Here is an 8,873-nt window from a genome sequence, read left to right as displayed (position 1 = left end):
ACCAGAAACTACATTTATCCAGCATCTACCAATCCCCATGGGTGCTGGTTAACAGAGTCTACAGTTTTTGTTTTGTGGAAGGGCAACGTGACCAATTCTCTGCAAGAAACAGATTGGGCAGAAGGTAGAAACAGATTTTTGGATTAATTTGTAAGCATTCTATCTTAGCTTGAAAATTTCAGTTGGTCACCTTAAGAATGTACCCACAAACTATTTCTGCTGAAGACGTTTTATGCTGAGTAGGTTAAATCTGCTCCTATTTCATTCACCACCATTTCTGAAAGCTCTTCCTTGAAAATCCAGAGTTCTTTTTTTATGTCAGTAAATATTTTTACTCTTTTAGGGATCTGATCCTCACAGCATTTCTCTGCACTTTGAATTATCCATTTCTGAAGTTTCTCCTTTTTCCAAAAGTGTTGCCAGTCTACTTTGGGTGAGGCTGTTATCCTTCTTCACATTCCACTAAGCAACATAGGTCCCAGAAAAGGACAAGGATCCCGGGTTACTTCTTAGCCTTTTCCTTTGATTCTCACAGTTAGTAATGGCAGAAAATCCCTAATTCTAATATTTTGTCTTTTATTGGCCTAGAGGAAAAAAAGACAAGACTTTCGTTGAATTGTATCAAGTAAGCATTTTTCTTGCTGGCAATTCTTTTCCTTCTCCTATCAGAAAGTGGTCTATGAAAATGTCAAGGCCAACCCTCTACTGTTAGCAAAATTTATGTGTGTGAGGATGGAAACCATCTTTGGAGTCTTGTTGGCCTATCAGCCCTTGATTGCTCATATTATTTAGGGGGATCCTCAGCTTTTAATGTTTTGCAGGACTGTGTTTGTCTAGCATGTCTGTTTTGGGAATAGAACATTCTCAAACTCTTGCACAGTGCTATAGTTTTTTAGTCTTTAGTACTGCATCTAATTCCTGATACTTTATTGGGGGCAGGTGAGAGAGAGAGATTCATTTTTTTCTTTAAAAAACTGAAATGGAAAATCACACCTTCAATGTAATATTTATAAATATTTTCTCTTCCTTCTCAAACATCCAGTTGCTGAAACAGTTGCCAGTCTGTTAAGCTATCCTTCCCTAATCTACCAATTATGAAAACAGTAAGACAATTTATTTGCAAGACTCCAACTTGGGAAGGCTGCTCTAAGATGCCTTGGCTGTCACCTTTATAATAAACAACCCCATTAGACATTTTGGTGAGTAACATAGGGAAGGAGGTATCCACTGCAGTCAGTGTGGAGAAAATCTAGGTTTGAATGCGAAACATCCAGTGGATAGTTCTAAGCAAAAGATGAACATTCTGGAAGTGATTATTCTTGCTGTGGATCATTCCTTTCATTACAGTATTCTGTATATCTTGATGTTTTGAGATTGGTGAGTACATCATTCCTAGAGGCCCAAACAAAGGCCACTAAGCATTTTTTAACATTATTTAACCTGTCGTGTTCTTACTGAAACTTATTACAGAATCCAAATTAATTCATGGGATCCTAGATCTGGGAGGAACCAAAAGGTCAGTTGCTTCAAGGAGCCGATGCTCAATGCTACAGTATGTGATTTTTATTGCAGGTAATTCCAGATCCAAGCCATGTTGGGTCAAGTTAGCTGGAAAAAACATTGGCCTGAGAACTTTCAATGGCCCTTAGTGGTTTAATGTAGTGTAAGGCAGATTCCTAGAAGTTCATACATTATGGAAAGACAGCTGGCTGGACAGCCAGCCACTCATTCACAGTCAAATGCCACCTTTTCCAGCTTGAAGCCCTTCAGAGATATTGAACTTAAACTTTCAGCCTTTCCAGCAGAGGGAATTTCCAAATCTGGAGGGCATCAGGAAGGGAAGATGCAGAGATTTGATCTGATATATGAGAGACTCAATAGATCCTGGAGACTAACCCAGAGCATGAGGCTGTAGTCCTGATTATCTGATGTGGCATTTCTTCTGCCACTTACTTTGTACATATCCTCATACCTCTTGGTATTTTTACCATCTCCCAGGACCTACCAAGGCCCAATTTTTTAGCTTCCGATCTTTAAGATTATAGGCCAGTAGGAGTTTACAGATCCCAACTGTATAGCCAAAAAAGAAAACTGGAGTTCCCAACTTTCTCTTGTTTTAAGCACAACAGGAAAAAAAATCAGTCTTTCATGATCAGCTGTGGTCTCCCAAGCTCTTACAAAGTAGTGGGGGAGGGGTGGGGTGGGGTGAGAATCTATTGTAAAACTTCATGGGTTGTTGATGGTTTTTTTTTTCTCATGCCTTCCTTCTTGCTGCTGCCTGGTGCCTTATTCTGGATGGCATTCCAAAACATTTCTAACCTCATCATTGTAAAACTGCAAGGAATAGCCTTGCCTTTAAAAGAACTTATATGCTGCATTGTTACTCCCAGTTTATTGTGCCTTGTTCCAAACAGTGAGTAAGGTCTAATTCAAGAAGCCTTTGCCAATGTTGACTTGTTTAAAAAGAGAGCCCCACCCCAAGGAAATAGTATGAAATATATTTACGGCTTCTGTTCTTTGATCAGTGAGGACACCTACATAATAGGATGAATTGTTGCAGAAATGCATAGATTTTGATGCTATTAATGGACACAATGAATTGTCCTGTCCGAGATAGCCTCATCCTTCTTTAGGAGAGCCATGGGACATTTTCTGCATGGTACTGTGAAAGTGTTGTTTAAGTCTCCTGACCACTGTTTCTGAATCTTAATGGCTGAAAACTACTTTTGAAATTGAGCAGATGTCTGGCTCAATGAGTCTCTGTCAAATGATCAATATGGAGAATGTGAATTCTGTTCATAGTATAATTCAGTGTTTCTCAACCTTGGCAACATTAAGATGTGCGGACATCAACTCCCAGAATTCCCCAGCCAGCCATACTGGCTAGGGAATTCTGGGAGTTGAACTCCACACATCTTAAAGTTGCCAAGGTTGAGAAACACTGGTATAATTTCTGGAATTACTCATTGGTGAGAGATAACCAACCCCTTCCTGTAGTGTGCTCCAGTGCCTTTGGGAAGAGATGGGGCAAATATATATTTTCATGTATTTGCAAACACACCCAAAAAGAAAAACTAGTCTTAACCCAAAGCAGCAGCAAGAGATGTCCTGTTCCCTTCCCGCAACCTTGCTTTCTCATGCTGGAATCTGACAGTTTTCAAACGTTCCTCCTGAACGGAAGAGATCTTTGCCTTTGTGCTAGAGTTAAAGCGGATTTGTCTTACTACTACTCGGTAAGCTGTAGTTCTTTTATACAGAAAACATCAAATTTTAAAGCACTATAACTATGCTGTTTGTTGCCTTGCTGGTTAATACTGTAATCTTGAACTTTGTATCATCCCTTTTATTTTGCAGCTTGACTGTGTGTGTCTGTGTGCATGCATATATGTGTGTTTCAGATAGTGGTTTTATGGGCCATCTGTAATAATAAAGCCCCTTGACCACTGCTCCCCATCCTTTTAAAATTAAAATCAGTGGTCTTAACCAGTTAAAAGAATGTGCTTAATTTCAAGGATAAAATTTGGGGGGGGGAGAAATAAGGTGTTTTCTTGAATTGTCTGTAAAACAAAATACAAGGACACCATTTATCACAAGAAGCCTTTCTTGATGGATTTTCTTGCAGGGTTCAGGGCAGCTGACACAGCTCCAAAATGATGTTGCATAGATTGCCACAGGTATGGCTGACATGAAGGGCCAAAGATGGAGCAGTCTGATCAAAAAAGTGCCATATTTCCTGCTCAGTGAGCGTTTAAGCAGCATGTACCCTGAACATTATTGAAGGTCCAAAGAGCATTTAAAGAGCAGTTTTTGCAAAACCAGTTTCATGGGGCTGAAGTGGGTCCTTGGTGGCATGAACTAATAGCAGCCTTCTTACACAACAGCTACAGCAACTTGATCTGGCAGTTAATACCAGCTCCCCTTATATAGGGACCCCTCAAATAAAGAAGTGAAAGGGACAAAGGTAAAACTCCCTCAGGGAAATGATTTGCAATGTGCCAAAGTTAACATCAGAGTTGGGCCTCATTTGTTTTCTTGCTGGAGATGAAATATCTTTAGAGAGATTTTTTAAAAAAACTTCCTAAATGAATGAAATATCTCTATTATCTCTCTCTCTCTCTCTAATTTTTTATACCATTCTCAATTATAGATTGCATAGAATTTAGGAGGGGGAAAGGTCACACAGAGAGTAAAATAACTCACTTTACAGTCTTTTTATAGACCCACTCTTCTCTTTGATTGTCAGGATGACTTAATTCAACTGTCCCTCAGATTTAAACAGTTCAGAATTCTGAGTCCAGAGGTAAACATTTCATAGTGTCTGCTATTTCTTTAAGATTTGTTTCACTGTTTTTTTTATACTTATGTCTCTAAAATAAAAACATCATTTCAAATATCCTCTCTCCATTATCATCAGTTAGCTTTTCTTTTTGTTTTTAAAGTCCCATTTGGCATTGTGTTAGGCTTGGCTGGCCAAACCCCAGAAGGGGTATTAATTACCACTGGGAGAAATGTTAGCAAAGAAAGCTAAAGTCAAGGTAATTGTGGGTGTTTCAGAGGCAGGAAAAGTGCTCCCTTTGTCAAGGCAGGCTGTTTTATTTGCATGATTTAGTGTGATGTAGGCTTGAATGACAAGCGATGGATATCCTGGCCCTGCAGCGAGAGTCAGCTGTGGAACCACTACTATTGCCAAATAGATCCCTCCCCCCCATGCTAGGGAGATGGCTGAGGAAGAAAAGGCAGTTGGCAGTGAGAGCAGGCTGCACAGCCCCCTCATAGCTGGTGGTGACACTGTCCCACCCCATCTACTTTGGGTGGTTCACAAACAGCTTGTGTGTCTTGTTATGGTTCAAGATGCTTTCTCAAGTCTCTTTATGGTGTTTGAAAAGAAGTTCTCTTCTGCTTGCGCCTGCGTGCGTGCGTGTACGTGTGTGTCAACAAAGCAAATGTGCCAACGCTGTTTACAGATTCAGACATGAAATTGCTAGTCTGCCTACTGTTACCATATGCCTTAGGTGTTTTCTGGGTGTTCCATTAAAAGCATAACAAAAATGATAGAATTTGTCCTGTGGTTCTCATCTCCCTATTCTTTCATAGGTTTGTGTTTGCTGACTTTGCCAGCTGATGGGGAATAGTTTCATTATTTGTGTTTTCTGAGAACTTCCCAGAGACCTAGGAGGAAGGGAGGAATTGATATAGCTGCCTGGAATACATCTCGTCTGCCAACCAAGTTTAAACAAAAGGGTAATTAAAATTACCAGTGTTATATAACAACAACTATATGTGAAGAAAGGCTCACAGGAATGGAGGAACTTGGCTTCTAGCATCCTTCACTATTGGGCATGCTCTTGGTAGCTGCTAGAGATTGTAGCCTAGCAACATCTGAGGGCCCACAAATTTCCTGCACCTGGCTTTGTGTGATTTGGTTTATATAACAGTTTCCTGAAAAGGTAAAAAAAAAAAAGTTATACAGTTATGGGTTTGGAGGAGAAAAGGACATTTCTTATATGCCTTTGCATTCTGAACAGATCACAGTCCAACTTGGAACTTTCTAAAGGCCTTCTTTAAACCAGGCTGCAGTAGGAAGTTCAGGTCACATTAGAACAAAATCCTTGCAAGATTTGTTACTTGAAGCCTGGTATTTGCAGAAAGTGGGAGAGGCTCTGAACGAACCAGCAAGTTTTGCACAGAAGCAGAAACCAATTTATCTGCAACTCTCCTGGAAATTCAGAGTTACTAGCAGGGATAACTGGGGAGAGAAATGAAGAGTACTTGTGTTTCTTCTTTCTTCTCTTCTGGGAGTCAGTGTCTCAACATGTAAAAAGCCTGAGAAGTGTCTCCAAATTCTGCTTGCATCAGCTGCTGTCCCAATGTCAGTGTGATTTCAAGCATGATACTAGATCAGACACAAAAATGCTTCCTGCATCATCTTGTCATACGTTCCAAGTAATTCTGCACTAGGGCATCATGCTTTTCACTCAGAAGAGCTTCTACTTTCCCCCTTTGTATAATTGCTTATATCTACACTTTTCAGCACAATATCCAAAGGCAACCGTTAGAAGTACATTTTCATTAAAAAAAAGGGGGGGGGATTCCCTTAGACTCTGACAAATATTGTGAGGAATACAATGATCTAGATCAGTGTTTTTCAATCTTGGCAACTTTAAGCTATGTGGACTTCAATTCCCAGAATTTCCCAGCCAGCATCCACACAGCTTAAAGTTGCCAAGGTTGAGAAACACTGATCTAGATAACTAAAACATCACAAGATGCTAGCAAAGCAACTTTAATGATGTGTTACAATCCTCTCATGTGACTTTTTAAAACCCATCAAGAGTGTGTGGGGACTTGGCTACTTCTCTGGAAGAGGAGTCATGTCAAAAATCCTTTTGTCTGAAAAGCTCCCTTTCTGATACATGAATTATTTGCAGAGAGGGAGATTTTTGAAGAGGAAGGCATGCAAGTGCCTGCAGATGCTTTTAAGGTGGTAGAAAGCAGAGGGAACACACACATCTGCTGGACATACAGGGAGAAAGATAACCCTGAAAGCTGGGAAATTGAATGGGCCAGCCCCATCTGTAGAACTCACCAATTGTTAAGTTAAAATCAAGGCTTGGGTAGATAGATCAGTTTAAGAAAAATGTCAGTTTTGCATGGGTTACACTTTCACTTTGCCCTGCCAAATGTGGTCACTGTACCATGCTTCCGTGGTTGGAAAAAAAGACCCTTGAGACATTGTGCCAAGCAGGAATGATGATTCCTGGCTTTGGAAGCTTAGGAGTTTTCTGCATTTCACAGTGTTTGTAGGCGCATGTTTCTTCATCCAACATTCAGCTCTTTTAGCTTCAGGCTCAAGCTCTGGAGATACTGAGCATCCAGGCAGCCATTTCTACAAAGCAAAAGAGAGTGTGTGGACGGGGGAACGACTTACTTTATCCTGATGCAACCTTATTAGTTGGCCCAATAATGCTCAGTTTGTAGAGCTATATCAAAGTCTTGCTGGATATCCAATAAAGGATTAAAGGATAAGAAATTTTATATCAATAGATAACACTGATGCAACTTTCCACAAGTTTCTGGATGACAGCCTGGAATTGAAAATGCGTCACAGATAGCCATGAAGGGCAGCATTTTTAGAAATTGAAGAGATGACGAGTAATATCTGACTTGTTTCTCTAAGTAAAATAAAGGACTCCTTGCTATAAAAAATGTTGACTTTTGTGCAAGGAGTATTAGGGTATTTGCCCCCCCTCTTTTTATGCCATGAATAAAAAGATAAGCATTCATTTTCTCCAGGTATGATGAAGTTATAGAAGTGCAAATCATCACATCTGGAAGGTTCCAGATTGCAGAAATGTGAACTACACTTACAGAACAAGATTTGGTGCATATCAAATCCACATAAATTAAAAATAAAAACCTTCACGCATGGGCAGGCCAAAACTTTCAGTCCTCTTTTCATTATCCAAATCAAGCACATTGCTAGTGGCTATTAAAACTCTGTTCATCATCTTCCTTGGCTTATAAGAGTCTAGCAGGTTTTACCTACATCAAGGATAGGAGTCTGTGGGCCTCCAAATACTGCAAATTATAACTCCCAGTGGCCTGTCACTATTTTGGCAAAGAACTGCTAAGAGCTGGTTCATCAGCTGAAGAACCAGTTTTTGCAGCTCAAGCATAAAGAATCATAGATAATCATAATTCTTATTCAATGCATTTCATTATTTCTATTCAATAACAAAGAATTCTTGGAACAAGTTCCAGATGAAAGAATGAAAGAACATAAAGGCCCACAAAGACTAGAATTTTTTATCCTCAGTTTCCCTCAGCCCAGTTCTTTCTCACACATCCCTTTTTGTGTTTTTTCCTGTGCATTTTCACAGAACTGAGGTGCATACATAGTTTGGCTCTGGGCAAAGATGAGAATTTCTTTCAAATCAGCATGTGAAAATGAATACTACTGTGAAATACCTTGTCCTTCCTTTCGATTAAAGGTACACATCTTCTATCTTTCCAGAGTCTACTTGTGGCTAGCAATTCAGATTCCAATAATTTCTGCTAACTTTTTCTGCCAACATAAAATAGTTGCTCCTTTTGAAAAGTTCCTGAGGCTACAGTAGGCCCTGTTCGTTCAACAAGCTTAATTGGGTTGGGTTTGTATAACAAGCTCAACTGGGTTTGGGTGCAGATGGCAGTGGTTGAGTTTGGTAAATTATGCAAACAGCTCAGCTTAATCTGTCCTGGGGTTAGAAGTGGCTGGCTTTAGCTTGAAATAGCTCTGGAGGAGCTGGAACAAAATTAATTTCTCCTTATCTGCTGTATTGGGTGAAAGGGGTTTCCACTGTTGACACAGAGAAGAAATCATAGAAAAGCCCCCTTTTATTTTTTCATTCTTTAGAAGAGAAAAGAAGCAGAATTATGACATCTATAAAGACATCCAAGATGAAAACAGACACAGGAAAAACTAGGCAAGTTTTCTGAAGGATGTCCAAACTCAGAAGGAGATTCCAACCTCAAACTGGTTTGCTAAAGAATGCCAGTGGGCAGATAGTAACTGATTCAGAGAAGATCAAATATACTGAAATTCTGTGTAGTAGAGATGTCAATATCCAAGACATCTTAGAAAATATTCCCTGCTCACAAGAACCTCTAGTATTAGAAAATGAAGACAGATCAGCATTCTGATCATTACTACCAAGCTGACCAGGCTACCAGGTCAGAGGGCTATAGGAATTGATGGAGCATATACAGAAATATGGCAAGCAACATAAGAATCAGTAAAGGTTCTAACTAAACTATATCAGCAAATCTGGAGAATGACACAGTGGCCAACAGACTGAAAAAGGTCAATGTACTTACCAATACAAAGAAAGGAA

This window comes from Candoia aspera, chromosome 4, assembly GCF_035149785.1.
Source record: "Candoia aspera isolate rCanAsp1 chromosome 4, rCanAsp1.hap2, whole genome shotgun sequence".
In the NCBI taxonomy this organism is placed as follows: Eukaryota; Metazoa; Chordata; class Lepidosauria; order Squamata; family Boidae; genus Candoia; species Candoia aspera.
The sequence above is the reverse complement of the archived record's forward strand: the minus strand, read 5'-3'. Positions refer to the sequence as shown.